The 15255-nt window shown below is 45.2% G+C and overlaps 1 protein-coding gene and 1 long non-coding RNA gene across 5 annotated transcripts in view; one reads left to right on the plus strand and one right to left on the minus strand.

The window, feature by feature from the left end:
* Positions 1 to 1386: 1386 nt before the first annotated feature.
* On the minus strand, positions 1387 to 3363 carry 9330175E14Rik (RIKEN cDNA 9330175E14 gene). Its single transcript, NR_015514.2, has 3 exons — positions 3096 to 3363; positions 2487 to 2736; positions 1387 to 2406 (listed from the first exon to the last, which is right to left on the minus strand). It is a non-coding gene; the product is annotated as an RIKEN cDNA 9330175E14 gene (long non-coding RNA).
* Nlrc5 (NLR family, CARD domain containing 5) overlaps positions 2595 to 15255 on the plus strand; it is a 92938-nt gene continuing 80277 nt past the window's right edge. For 3 of the 4 annotated variants that reach the window (XM_006531162.3, XM_006531165.3, XM_011248428.2), the window contains exons 1-2: positions 2595 to 2693; positions 14318 to 14393. The gene's annotated coding sequence lies outside the window, so the exon portion shown is untranslated. The remainder of the gene's footprint in view (positions 2694 to 14317; positions 14394 to 15255) is intronic. The other variant, XM_006531163.3, reaches the window with a different exon arrangement.

A 15255-nucleotide genomic window follows, 5' to 3' on the forward strand; every position in this document is an offset into this window, starting at 1 on the left:
GATCTTGAAATCCCACCAATCCCTGAGCTTGTCTTGAAATCCCACCAATCCCTGAGCTTGACTTGAAATCTCACCAATCCATGCCTTGGAAATCTCCTGTGGACACACACACACACACACACACACACACACACATACACACACAAAGAGGTCTCCTGTTCAGTTCCCTGTATTGTTGCTGCTTACCTGAGCAATAGCAGATACCCTCTTGCATGAGGTTTGTTACACAAACCTAACTGCCAAGGAATATCTTAGCCTTAAGAGCAGCAACAGTTGCACTGGGGAAATGTTCCCCCTCAGAGCAGAGCTGTTCCATTGGGGAAGGCTTTTTCTTCAGAGCTGTAACACTTGCAGTAAGTTCCCAGTGAAGTGTACTCTGTCCAGGTCTCCGTCTGTTCACCCTTCTTCAATCTTCTGGCACTTTGGGCCAGTTCTCACACACAGGGACCCAGCTCTCCAAAGTGGATAATCATGCAAGCCACCAAAGAAGAACCCTATGTACTTTAGCCAAGGGAACCTGGTATTCATGGTTTTCAAGCCATTGGTTGAGCTGCTATGAAAAGTCTTTCCCTGGGGAGATGTGAACAGCATCTATCTTCCCCTCCTAATTACAACCCAAAAGTCCGTTTCACCACAGTTCTCCCCGGGGAACCAGTGAGTTTATTGTACTTTCTTACTTACAGAGCACAGTGACCCCAAAGCAGCTACACTGGAAAGTCTCCACCCAGCATGGACGATGGCTTGATGGCTTCCCCAGAGCTGTATAGGTGGAGCCTTCCCCTCTAGTTCTCCCCAGCCTATATACTCTTGCCCTGTCTAGAGGCCTCATGCAATTAGGGCAGAATTGCACACAAGTGACTGGGAGGAGTGGCCAGAAACTCAGGAGAGGGTCTAATGTCCTAGTCTCATGAAGATGGCAGCATCTGAGCTCATAGGATACCTTCATAACACAGACCGAACACAGGGTAACTCTGGGGAAATGGTTCTCTCAGAACCCTTATTGGCAGGCCTGTTTCCACAACAGGCATGGAACTGGGTTTCCGATCCGGTGTTTCTCATTGCCATTATTGTGTGACCTTGACATCTCTGGATGAGACATCTAATGAGATGTTAACCTCTGCCTGGATCCTTCATGGGGCTGTGTGGGTTTAAGTACATCTAAATATGGCCCGTGCTTGTCTTTCTGGGTGGTGGCTACTTGTCTGTGTCCACTGAAAGCCCTCTGTCAGCAGGGAAGGATGTAGGTCCAGCAACACATAATGGTTGGGAGAATATGGGGTGAGCCTTACTGTTGGGCTGTAACTCTTCTCACACTAACAGATGACAGCCCACCATGTACCACAGGCTGGGACTCCACCATGTGACAATAGGAAACGGAGGCTGGCTAAAAACAAGGCATCTATTTGTAAGAGGCGAGCCAGGTAAGGTTGGGAAAGCTAAGAGTCACACATAAGTAATCAGTCAAAATAATAATGACTCCCCCCCACACACACTCTTGCCTGTCAAGAACTTTCTAGATTTCCGGCTCGGTCCCGGGAGGGAGGAGGTTAGAAGGTCACAGGAATTTGAGATCCAAAGAAGGGGACTAACGTAGAAGGATTTCTTAAGAGTTTTGGGCACACAGCACATCTGCTCTAACTTCTTCTGAAGGAATTGGAAGGTGCTCCTTCTCTGGTCCTCAGGACAGATGACAGAACTGAAACTCAGAGTCAAGACTTTTGTCTAGGGCAGTGTTTCTCAATCTGGGGGACCCAACCTCTGCCAAGTCAAATGATTTCATTATGATTCGTAACAGTAGCAAAATTACAGCTATGAAGTAGCAACGAGAATAATGTTATGGTTGGGGGTCAGCACAGCGTGAGGCTGCAGTATTAAAGGGTCCCAGCATTAGGAAGGCTGAGAACCACTGGCCTAAGGTGATGTAGCCAGCACTTAAGAGGAGGACTTGAGCCTGAGGTTTGGGGGTCATGGGTGTGCTGATGACCCTGCCCTACAGTGCTAATGCACTGTCTCCCCATTCCTCCCCCAGAGCATTCTGGGAAAGTTGCTTCACTGTGGGATGTCACAGAAACCATCCTCAGGAGGAGCCTGGCCTCCTGTTCTGGGACAAAGACAAGAGGCAGGGCAGGTTGTAGAACTTGGAACAGAGACAGGAACTTTCCAGGGCTGACGCTGGCCCTGTAGTCCTTTTCTTACCGCCCACCTCTTTCCATCCCTTATCCCTGCACCAAGCTTTCTTCTGTAGCCTAGGCAACCCTTGCACCCAGGGACCAGCAGAGACACACCTGGAGGCCGCGCTTGTCCAGGTCAGGTCTCAGGTGATGAGCCGCTGTCGCCACTGGACCCTGGACCCAACTCCACGAAGTTTTGCTCAGTGGCTCCTCCTGCCTTCATCCTACATCGTCTCTGGGAAGTGTAGAAAGAAGGGTTGTGCGGGTCCTGCTGCGCTCTGGCCCCACCCACTTCCTGGCAGATGCCCACCTTACCCAGTCTCAGTAGTCAGAGAGGCATGTCCCGCTGCGATCTCCAAGCCGCGGCGGGTTCCGGGCACGCTACTCGCGCGCCCTGGGGCTGGCACTTTGAATCCACGTGATTTCTCGGCAGCGGCAGTAGAGTCTATGAACTAGCGAACAGCGCCCGCTCAGTGGCCACTTTCAGTTTCCACAGAGCGCGGTGGAGAGGGAGCTGAACTGGTGAGTTACCTGCCCAAGCCGGGGCGCGGAGGGAGATCTGTGCCTAGAGAGAGGAGGGGGTGTCAGGGGCTAGGTGGATAGACAAACGGACTGAGGGGCCCGGGTGGGTTGGGGTACTGGTGGCTTAGCAAAATGCAGTCGGACACTGTAATTTGGGGACCACAGAAATTGGAGGGAGTGGCTCAGTTTGGGAAAAAACTTTGTATGTCTGTGCGCCCCCTCTCCTGGTGCCTGCCACACTTGTCATCCCCCACCCCCAACCATACTTTCTTCTTGTTTTTTTTTTTTTCTTTTCAATGCCTTTGCTTTAATAATAATCCAGAAGCCGCCCTGTTTGCTACATATAATTCTGAATTTTCAGCCAAAACAACAAAACAAACAAACAAACAAACAAAACCCCACCTTTTATTAGACAGATAGAATTTGGCTGAACCGTAGCAACTTGCTGTTCTATAGAGGAAAGCTGCGTTCTCTAAGAGTTGCCAACCTCAGGTCGGTGGCTTCTGGCTACCAACATTGTGTTGGAACAAATACTAGATATTAAGGAATGTACAAAAAGACAGGGATCTTTAAAAACAAAAACAAAAACAAAACAGAATATTGTGTTTTAAAAGAGAACGATGTTTCTTGAATGTCCATCACCTGTATTTCTAATGATCATTGAAACTTTCCAGTCACAAGGGTAAGCCTGGGCAGCCTTTTGTCCCTGGCCTACCACAATGCCACGTGGGGTTTAAACCATTTTTTTTCCACTCAGAAAAGCTGAGCTGGGAGCTCTGGGAGGTTCCTGGAGAATTCTGGGTCTTCAGTACTATTGGTATATATTGTCAGGATTCTTCTGAAAAGGGCGGGAGGGGCTTCATACAGAAAAGGTATTTTGAAAATTGACCTTCATGATTGGGGGAAAAGGCTAGAAAATGACCAAAGGTGGGTGTAGCTGAGCCATACCTGCAGCTTTCTCTTCCTGAATCGCTTTCTTGCAAAGAAAGGAAACCCGGAAACCTGCCAGGTTCCCTCTGGGATGTAGCTCAGAGACAGGGCAGACCCTGGTTTGAGTCCCCGGCGCCACAAAAATAAGGCACCAGGCCTGAGCTCCCACCAGAGAACAGAGTGGGCGGGAGTGACTGGAAGTTCATAAGGCCCCTCATGGTGTACTGTCCACAGACCAGCACCAGCAATTATGCCTTGCCTGCCCTGCCTCCAGGACCAGCGCCCATCTGTCTTGGAATAGGACCTCTGGGTGCTCTCAATACTGTGCATCATGACCATGAGTTACGATTTCAGATCTTGGAAGGTTGGTTCCCCATCTATAGTACAGACATTATGTTCAAAATTTATCTCCTGAATCGAGTGAGACGAAATAGAAACAATGCCTCGGCCACAAGTGTGAGGAGCCTGGGGTCCTGATGGGACAAATGCCGAAGCTAAGGGAACGCCTTAGTGCCTTAGTCTGCTTAGTCCGGTCTGCCCAGAAAGCACAGGTTGGCCTGATCTCAGAAGCTAAGTATGCTTAGGCCTAGTAAGCACTTGGTTGGGAAAGTCTGCCTAGACCTGTTCCCGGACCAGCCCGAGGATAGCAGTACCTGGTCAATGTCTATGTGCTCTCTCTCTCTCTCTCTCTCTCTCTCTCTCTCTCTCTCTCTCTCTCTCTCTCTCTCTTTCTCTCTTCCCTCTAGAAAGAGTTCAACAAAACTCTGTAGATTCTCTTCTCCCATATTTTGTGCTGTGTGTTGGGTAAAGAAGACATCCCCACTGCCTCTGAACGTGACCTTATTTGGACACAGGGTGACTGCAGACACTTAAGATGAGGTTGTAGGGTGGGCCCAGTAAGACTTCTGCCCACTAATAGAGGCGATCAGCATATCCACATAGATACCTCAGGAAGGCGGCCATCTTGGGGAGGCAGAGACTGCAACTACAAGCTGAAAGACAAAAATCCCAGCAACCAAAGTGTCCCAATCGGAAAGAGGAAGGCCCCTTTACTAGCATCCTCAGAGGATGCAGACTGCAGAGAATAAAAAAATAAAAAGCCATTTCTGCCAGCGCTTGATGGAACTTTTGTTTTTTTAACCACATCTGATACATCATCCCAGCATCTCTCCTCTACCACCAGCAGAGAATTGTGGCAAAAGAGATGCAAACACTTAAGTGTTGGGGGAAGGCACGGCTGAGAGGGCAAGAGATCTGCCTAGCTTCAGAAGATTCTGGGTTCTATCCTTACTACAGAAGACAAGCAAAAACCTCTTTGTAGGTGTTCTCAGGATGCAAAGCATCGTCTCTCTTCACCAAATATGTTTCTGTGAGTGTAGTTGATAGCCTTTAATGCTAGCACTTGGGAGGCAGAGGCAGGTGGATTTGGGAGTTCGAGGCCAGCCTGATCAACAGAGTGAGTTCCAGGACAACCAGGGCTACACAGAGAAACTCTGTCTCGAAAAAACCAAAAAAAAAAAAAAAAAAAAAAACAACCCAAAAACAAAACAAACAAACTCCTGTTTCTGGGTCCCTGAAAGTGGGTAGAGGCAGCATGACCCCCATTCTTTTCTTTAGGAGAGCCTTGAGTCTTCCATTCTGTGGATCTCGGAGATGTGGGTAGCAGGCTTTGTGATTCTGGTCACCTGTGACTTCGGATTCTTCCCTTTCTCTGTCACTGCCTCAAATCATAGCATAGACACACCCATTGCTCCAGATTGCTCGATCTTCCTGATGACCTCATATGGTGCTCCTCCTAACTCTAACTCAGAGAGGCACTGGCCACCCTCTGACTGACTCACCCATGACTCTTGTTGAAGGGTAATTACAAGAAGCTGATATGCAGAGACCCTCTAGCACTAGGTTTTTCCATGTGTTTGTTACCATATTTTAATGAACTCAGATATGTTTTTTAAAAAGTCACTTGTTAAACTAAATAATATGTATGATGCTAAAATAAAACCAAAGCTCAGGTGTGGTGCCATATACCCAGTATATATAGGTGGTTGAGGCGATGAGAGTTGGAACATAGTTGGTCTCAGAACCTAGGTACTGAGACCCTGTCTCCAGCATTTTTTTTAATCAATTACTTAATTAAGTAACAAATACATCTATAGAGTAAAAAATCCAGTCACTCAGATGCTATCTGTGAAGACAAGCAAGAACAAGCAGTGTGATTGGGTTTCTGTATCTTATTCCAGTGTCTCTCTCAGACTTTACAGACAAGAGTATCCAGTGTTTTCCCCTACACAATCAGCCTCAGCTAAATAGACTTTAGATCATACACATACAAATATACAGACGTACATATGTGCTTCCATGACCATATACATGCACACACATGTGTATTCTCTCTCTCATGATGAGAGTGTACTGCATAGAGTGTGGACAGGTTTTTTTTTATTTAATGCAATAAATAATCTTTTATTTTTCTCTCTATATTTATTATTTTGGTGCTGGAGATCAAACACAGGGCCTTGGGCATACCTAGTGAGCGCTTTTCCACTGAACCATGTCTTCAGCCCTCTTTATGGTTGTATATTCTCTGTGTGTAGAAAAACCTACTTATGCAAGTATATTCTGTACTTTGACCATATATATATTATATGTATATATACATACATACAGTATATATTAGATGTAAAAATTAATATATGTATTTTATGTATCTATAAAATAATGTATTATTTTGTACATCTATATAAAATCCAGGATCCACAAATGAAAGAAAACATTCAATGTTTATTTTTCTGAGTTTGTCTGGTGATCTCCAGCTGGGTCGATTTTCTTGCAAACACCATCTTTCTTTTTCTTTATAGATGAACAAAATACCATTTGTGTGTGTGTGTGTGTGTGTGTGTCTATGCCACATTTTCTTTATCCGCTTTACTACTGGCAGACACTCAGGCTGATCATACAAACTTGGCTATTGTGAGTGGTGCTGCAATACCATGGATAATAAACATGAGTGTGCAAGCGTCTCTGGGATGTAATGTTTTGGAGTCCTTCAGCTGTACATGAGTTGGTGCAGCTGTATCATATGGTGATTCTATTTTTAACTTTTATTTTTAAGTACCTCTGTATTAATTTCTATGCTGGCTAAAATAATTTACAGTCCCAGTGAGTGTACACACATGCACAGACACACACATGCACAGACACACACACACAAATATGTATACTTTCCTATTCCTGAATCCTCAATGGCATTTGTTGTTTTCAGAGTGGGGTGAGATGGAACTCATTATTATTTCAACTTGCATCCTCCTGATGGCTAAGGAATTGAACCTTTTTCTTTTTTAATTTTAAAAAAATTTGTATGTCCATTGGTCCTTTTTACCTTAGTCTGTGAGAGCTGTCTGCTCATTTCATTAGCCAATTTACTGACTGTGTTGTTTGGTTGTCTAGTATTTAGCTGTTTGCGTTATCTAGTCCGGCTGTCCATCAGCTGCCCCATGGACAGGTGCGGCAGCTTGTCCACTGTTCCGCCAGTGGGCTATTTCACTCTGTAGATTCTTAAGTTGCACACAAGGCTTTACATTGTGTCTGATTCCATCTTTCTGTTCCTAGAATTGTTTCCCATGCTTTCTGAATCCTCTCTGGAAGGGCTTTGCCTAAACCTGTATCTCGAAATGTTAGGCTTGAGTTTTTCTCTAGTGGTTTCAGAGTTCACGTCTTACATCAGAGTCTTTGACCCATTTTTAATTGGTGTGTGTGTGTGTGTGTGTGTGTGTGTGTGTGCACAAGGGAAGATATAACTACCTAGTCTCATTCTTCTCTGTGTAGATATCCAGCACCATTTGTTCAAGACTCTGTTTTTATTCCAACATATGTTTATGGCATGTATATTTGTTAAAAATCGGATAGCCACTGTGTTGTTGTGTGGGTTTATCCTCTGTCTTATTCACTGATGTGTGTGTCTCAGTCTCATGCCGTCTTTGTTACTATGGCTCCATAGTATATATTAAACCAGGAATGTGATACCGCTAGTTTGTCCCTATCGCTCGGGTCTGCTGTGGCATCTTTTGAGATCTTTGCTTTGGGATCTTTTGTATTTCTACAATTGTACAATTTTATTTTTATTTCTATGAAGAATGTTAGTGGAATTTTGATGAGAATTGCATTGAATGTATAAACTCTTCTCTGTAATATGTCAATTTTCCTGTATTAATTCTACCAATCCATGACAGTAGGAAGTCTTTCCATAGCCTTTTATCTTTGATTTCTTTCTTTGGTGTTTTAAGATTACATTGATAAATGTAGAAGTCTTAGTCCCACTGTCTCGATTAGATTTATTCTAAAGTTTTATTTGTAAAGCAATTATGAATGGGGTACTTTTTATATTTCTTTCTCAGCATGTTCATTATTGGATACAAAGTCTGCTGACTTCTGTGCCATTTACATCCTGACACTTTGCCCAGTATTTATCTGTTCTAAGAACTTTCTGATGCATTCAGTACTGACTCATTGCATGATATTCAAATTGGTGTTATTTTCTTTCTTACTTGCATCCTTTTTTTTTTCTTTCTCTTGTCTTGTTGTTTCAGCTGAGACTTCTAGTACTATGTAGATTAAGAGTGGAGAAAGTAGACATTCTTACCCTGTTCCTGATTTTAGCAGAAATATTTTGAATTTGTCATATAATGTTGGCTGTAGGTTTGTCATATATAGTTTTATATATTTATATAACTATACATAACTAGATACATTATGCTGAGATATGCTCCTTTTATTCCTAATTTTTTATAGTTTTTTTTAAATCACGAAAAGATAGGCGTTGGATCTGTCAAAGGCTTTTTCTGTATCAGTTGATATGATCCTGCAATTTTTGTTTTTGAGACTATGGTACATTAAATTTATTGATTTTATTTGTTGAATTACCACTGCGGCCTTGAGTAAAGACAACTTGATCATGGCAAATGTGCTTTTTGTACTAAGAACTTTGGTTTGCTAGCATTTGTTGAAAATTTTTATACCTATGTTCATTAGAGAGATTAGCCCCTAATTTTCTTCTCTTTCCCCATCTCTCTCTCCCCTTCCCCCTCCCCTCCCCTTCCTTCCTGTCTTTCCTTCTTTGTGTGTCTCCCAGTGAGTTTCATTAGGGTCAGTTACAGAAGCCTGTGTGAGGCTTTGTACACAGCAGCATTTACCAGTAACTAAAATGTCTTCCCCAGCCTCATCTGCCATTAACTCAGGGAGGGGTGGGGCCCCATCAGCACCTCCTGCTAGATATGTCCTCTGACTCTTATATTCTTTCTTGCCTCTTCTTTCACAATCCTACCTAAGCCTCCAAGTGCACATATAAATGTCCCATTTACGGCTGAGCACCCAATAGTTATTCTTGTCATTATTTTTGGCCAGTGAGTCTTTGCAGCCTCCACTGACCAAAGCTGACAACAGCATTAATTATGATTATTAATTATCATTAATCAGATTATAGGCATTCATCAGGACTTTTGCATTCTTTCCCCAGCTTCTACCATGTTTGATTTCCTTGATTTCTCAAGCCCCTGACTTGTGTCTCCTCCTCCGCCTTGTCCGTGATTCACAAACTTGTTTTTTTAATACTGAAAGGCCTGGGGAAGTCTTTATTTGGGAGGAAGGCTGGATATCGCCTGCTCATGAGGGGCACATGGAACGTTTGAGAGAGGAGAAGAAGGGAACGGTGGCCCACAGTGACTGGAGGATGGCAGAAAAAGGCAAAGATGAGACAGGGGAGGGGAAGAAGGGAGAGCAGAATGAGGGGAAACATTGTTCAACGTTGGCCTTTGTGCTCGTAACTGCTTCTGCTGTGTTGATATTTTGCATGTAATTTTACAAAGGAGCAGCACCCCTGGGCCACGACAAGCAGTGTCACCATCCCTCCCCACAGCCCAGAGCCCCGTGGAGATGCCACAGCCTCCTCTGCGTGGTGGTGTGGTGGATGACTTTGTGTCCCGGTGCATTTCCATCTCAGAAAAGGCAGATCCAACCTCAGACATCCAGGCATAGATGTGCTTACAGTGAACATTCGCCAGCAGCCAGACCTCTATTCCGTCTATGCACTGGATTGCTTCCTCTGGCTGGTTCTGAAGGACTTCTCAAGGGAGAGGTTGGCCTTTAGTTTTAAAATGTTTGAAACCATGTTGCTAAATCCTGAAGATTGTATCAATGGATTGCTACTGTGAGCAGCCCAGAGACAGCCCTGTTCCCTGGTACCCATTCTAGGGCATAAGGATGGAGCCATTCCCATCCCCACCCCTACCCCATCCCCATCCCCATCCCTATCCCCATCAGCATTAGTGATCTCAGGGTCTTGTGTGAGCAAAGAAACCACTCTCTGTTTTACATCCTCTCACTGAGATGGACAGATCAGTCTCTACCTAAGGACTTACCCAGATGTCTGCTGCGTGAGCATAGGAGGCTTGGGGACTGAGCTTTGGGCTAAATCAAACCATAAAGCAAGAAAATTGTTCTCTTTTCAGTTCCTGTGTCTCATGTCCTGATTAGTCATGGAGAAACTTCTCAGCCAGGTGTTGAATGAAGCACTGCTTTCAGAAGGATTAGCCCAGTTACAAGGGCAGCCATACCTTAGGTCAGCCCTGAGATCAGCAACACAATCCCCAACTCTTCCAATTCAACAGCCTCATTATGGTTTGCTTCTGGGAGTTTCTTTTAGGGAATTATGTCTGTCCCTGGTGAATAATATGTTTTAAAAAATAATCTTAAAAGTGAGATGATTTCCAGACCTTTAGGAAGTGATGCACTGGTTGTCATATAAAGTAGCCTTCCTATGACAAAAGCTAGAAAATTGCACACATTCTTGAAGGGCGGGCTGTGGGGAGCATCCTGCTACTTCTGCAATTCATAGAACTTTCCAGCTGGTTGAGACTATGCCTGTAAGCAGAAAGTAATGTAAATCTGTTGAAGCAATCATTTAGTTTCTTTTTTTGTTGTTGTTTGTTTTGTTTTGTTGGTTTTTTTCGAGACAGGGTTTCTCTGTATAGCCTGGCTGTCCTGGAACTCACTTTGTAGACCAGGCTGGCCTCGAACTCAGAAATCCGCCTGCCTCTGCCTCCCAAGTGCTGGGATTAAAGGCGTGTGCCACCACTGCCCGGCTGCAATCATTTAGTTTTAAGAGAAGGGCATTTGTTGATGGCAATATTATACTTATGTTCGGGTGCAGCCTGTGGTTCATCCCAGGGCTTTATGCTCTATTACCTTCTTATGATGCTGGAGATTGAGCCAGAAACTGGCCGGCATGCCTGCAGATAGCATACTATGTGTGTTTTTATACAGCATGGATCATTTGGGGGACATACTGAAGGTATAGCTGTGTCCACCCGTAACTATCGTCACTTTCACACCTGTACTGCCAAGGCATGATAAAGACCTTATTGTAGATGTCTAGGTTGTTCAAACATAGCTTCAAGAATCTCCTTAGCCCGGAATCTGGTTCCTGAGTGTATTTGGACTACTGTGACAAAGTTCCATAGCCCAGGTGGCTTATATGCCACAAGAATGTATTTATCACTGTCCAAGAGGCTAGAGTCTAAGGTCAGGATGCCAACATGGAGTCCCCCCTTTTGGGCTGCAGACTGCCAACTTACTTTTTACTTGTATGATGGAAGGAGTGCTGTAGAACATGCTAGACACTTCAATCAGGAACAAATCCTGTCCGCAGGACCCCACCCTCCTTGTGGATTAATTGCCTCTCCAGAAGCCACCCCAAGCCATTGGAGGTAGGGTTGCAACACAGAACTTGGGGGATGACAAATATACTGTGTGCAGTCCCATGTGCTCAAGCTATTTGGCATTGTCTTGCTCTCCGCCAAGTTGAACTGTGTGGTCCAAGAATGGATGTGCTTTGAGACTTAAAAGTCACAGTGTGCCTAGATGTTAAAATCAGCAAGCAATTCTGCAAACAAACTGCACCTGGGTATGTATTCCTCTTTCTCTCACATCTGAAACTTCCCCTGTTCCCTGTCTAGCCTCCCACAGCGGGGCTGGACTTCTCCGGTCAAGTGACTTTCCTACCTAAAGGAAGTGGAGGAGGGGATTTCCAAATTTTACTTTCATTTTTGTTTGTGTGGGACATTCTGGGCCCTGCCTGCAGGATAGAACTTGGCAGAGCCACTTGTGATGAACTGAGGTATGAAAGAACAGCAGAGAGGCTAAGGAAGATATCTTCCTTAGCAATACCCTTGGGTTCCTTATGTGGACATAGGTGCCCAAATGGCCTTCTAGTCACTAGGGTCTTTGGGACCTCACAGAAGGCCAGGATAACCAGGACATGGATTTCTAGAGGAACAGTGCCAGATGCAGGGATAAAGAGCCAATCTCTTCCCACCAGGGGTGGAGAGCTGGTATCTTCATGGTCTGATGTGGTGGTCCCCAGATATGTAGATATAGTGACTGCTCCCGGACCTTCTAGAAAAGCCGTTGACTTAACTCCACCCTCAATATTATGCTGCTAAACGGTTCATTGGACTTGCTAAAGGACACCCTGCTCCCATGTAATTCAAATATGCAGACACATTTTGGACCACTGGTCTAGAGGAACCAAGGAGGTTACAGCATCCAGAAACATGTGAGGGACCTCTCTAGTCACCAGCCACTTCTTCTGAATGATGCACCCTAGAACCCAGGACTGAGTAGTAGAGACCAGACCTCCCCAGCTATCTGTTTCAGCCAGGCTAGAGTCAGCACCCTGGTCCCAAAGAAGGGCTCTTCTAGATTCCCTAGGGGCCTTCAATAGGAACAGACATGTGCTGAGCTGGGATCTGATTCTGGGCTTTAGTCATGGAAATGGTATATAGGGGCCCAGGCCTAGGTAGAACCTCTCTCTAGATGGCAACCACCGGAGGGTTTTGAAGTGAGGAATGTCTGTTTCTTACAGCTCTGAAGTTCAAGCAGGCTGCCTGAGAGGCTCTCTTCTTTGGGGGATGGGGCTTCTACTTACCTCTTCTGAAAAGCACTGTGGTCATATCGTTTAGCCACAGGATCTTTTGGTTAGTTGGTTGATTTTGGTGTTTTGGTTTTATTCATATAGTGTATTATGAAGTTCAGGTTGTTCTCTGCCTCCCTCCCTTCTCCCTTCCCTCCCTCCCTCTCTCATTCCTTCCTCCCTCCTTTCTCCCCTCCCTCTCCCTCCTTCCCCCCTCCCTTTCCTCCCAGCCCTTAAAGACTGAATCCAAGGCCTTGTACATACTAGGTAGGGACCAGATGGCAGCGACATCTCCAGCCCTGGCTTCAAGCTCATTTTTCCCCTCAGCCTGCTTGCCTGGCTTGAAGTAGTTTTTCTAAAGGGAACAATCACACACCTACACACATCATCATTACTCTACCAAACAGATTGCCATGCCAAATGTATGAATCAAAGATGTTTCTTATCTGCTCCTCTTGTTTCCATGAACAAGGGGAAAAGGATTTCTGGAACACACACACACACACACACACACACACACACACCTTCACCACAGCGACCATGAAGGGAGGGAGAGCCTTGGACAACAGACCTGACCCCATCTTGCTAACAGTGCCATCCCCTCTAAGGACCTCAGCTTCCCATCTGTGCACCTGACAGCCTATCTCTCTGATTCTCCAGAGTCCAAGCAGCATTAGCCATTCTAATGAGGGCAGAAACCCCAGGTTCTCTGCATTTACTCTTTGTAGGCTGTGCTTGGTGTGGAGGGTTCTAGGACCGGCCTCTGGGTTCCCAGACAAATAAGGACTTGTCTGCTCAATCTTGAGAAAGTAACATCAGCAACTCTTACTCTCCTGAGGAGCTTCAATCTGAGTGACTGTGCTGTGACTAGAGGTGGCTTTCTGGCTACCTCAGGTCCACATTCTTCTTGTTCCTGAGGTTAGCATTCAAGAACCTCCTGTTTCTGCCCTTCTTTTCACTGCCTGTTCCTTGTCCTCTTTCCAGCAGGCACCAGGGCTTTTCAGCTTGACCTTTAAAAGAGCACAATAAGGGAAGTTGGGAACACCGTTAATCAAATGAGAACACAAGGTTCTGTGTTTCCCACTCCCCACAGCTCACACACACACAGGTACACAATCCTGAGGCACAGAGAGAAGCCAGAGGGACGGCAGCATCAGTCAGTGACCTGTGCCCTCTCACATCCCTCCCTTCCTTCCTCGAACCCCAGCCTTGGACTGGGGTGGGGTGGAGCAGGGAAAACAATAATGCTAAGCATGAATCAGTAGTGTGGGCAGGTACCTGTCTCACACAGCAGATACCATGTCAGATTTGACATGCCTCACAGCAACCTGACCTGGGGGCTGGAGTTATGACCCAGTGGTAGATAATACTGCTCATTCTTGTCACATCCATGGCACTAGGATGCTCACTTCTGTGTTTGTCTCTCAAAGATGACCCTTAGCTGATGGTTTGCCTCATTAGAGGTGCCTGGTGCCTGCCTTCCCTTTATAAGCCGAGCCTGGAAACTGTGACTGACATCTCCACGAGCCTGTGTCTCCTAGAAGGACCAATTTTGCACACCCTGATATAAAACCAGGCTTTCTCCCAAAACACTCTTATGCATAGCTTCTGGACCATAGTCACCCAGTCCTGGTCTGGATCCCTGACCCTCTTAATAAACAACTTTTGTAAGGATCTGTCTTGGGTTCTGCTCTTATGACCCTGACCTAGAGCATCCTCCACTTTGCAGATGATGGCATTGAGATCCCAAGAGGCTGAGTAACATGTGATGTCTCACAGCTGGTACCCAGCAGACAGGAGTCCAGGTCAGTATCAAATGATCAAATTGTATACTATAATATGTATAATCAAAATAATACCTGAAAGATCTTTTTTTTTAATGTCTGTACAAAATAGCAAGTGCCAGCATTTGGAAAAACCTAATGAGAAAAAGGGACAATAAAGTAAATTGCATTAAATGTAAAGACTTGAAGTGATTCTGACTTACAAGAGCCAGGTGTGGGGCGTATGCCTACAATCTCAGTTTAGGAAATGGAGTCAGGAGGATCTTGGATGTGAGAAGAGCCTGGGCTTCTTTTTTTTTTTTTCCATTTTTTATTAGGTATTTAGCTCATTTACATTTCCAATGCTATACCAAAAGTCCCCCATATCCACCCACCCCCACTCCCCTGCCCACCCACTCCCCCTTTTTGGCCCTGGTGTTCCCCTGTACTGGGGCATATAAAGTTTGCAAGTCCAATGGGCCTCTCTTTCCAGTGATGGCCGACTAGGCCATCTTTTGATACATATGCAGCTAGAGTCAAGAGCTCCGGGGTACTGGTTAGTTCATAATGTTGTTCCACCTATAGGGTTGCAGATCCCTTTAGCTCCTTGGCTACTTTCTCTAGCTCCTCCATTGGGAGCCCTATGATCCATCCATTAGCTGACTGTGGGCATCCACTTCTGTGTTTGCTAGGCCCCGGCATAGTCTCACAAGAGACAGCTACATCTGGGTCCTTTCGATAAAATCTTGCTAGTGTATGCAATGGTGTCAGTGTTTGGATGCTGATTATGGGGTGGATCCCTGGATATGAGCCTGGGCTTCTTAATGAGAATCCACCTCAAACGAAACAAAAAAACTAACTAAATAAATAAATAAAGGAAAAAGAAAGAAAGAAAGCAAACTAA

The sequence above is a fragment of the Mus musculus genome, chromosome 8, assembly GCF_000001635.26.
Source record: "Mus musculus strain C57BL/6J chromosome 8, GRCm38.p6 C57BL/6J".
In the NCBI taxonomy this organism is placed as follows: domain Eukaryota; kingdom Metazoa; phylum Chordata; class Mammalia; order Rodentia; family Muridae; genus Mus; species Mus musculus.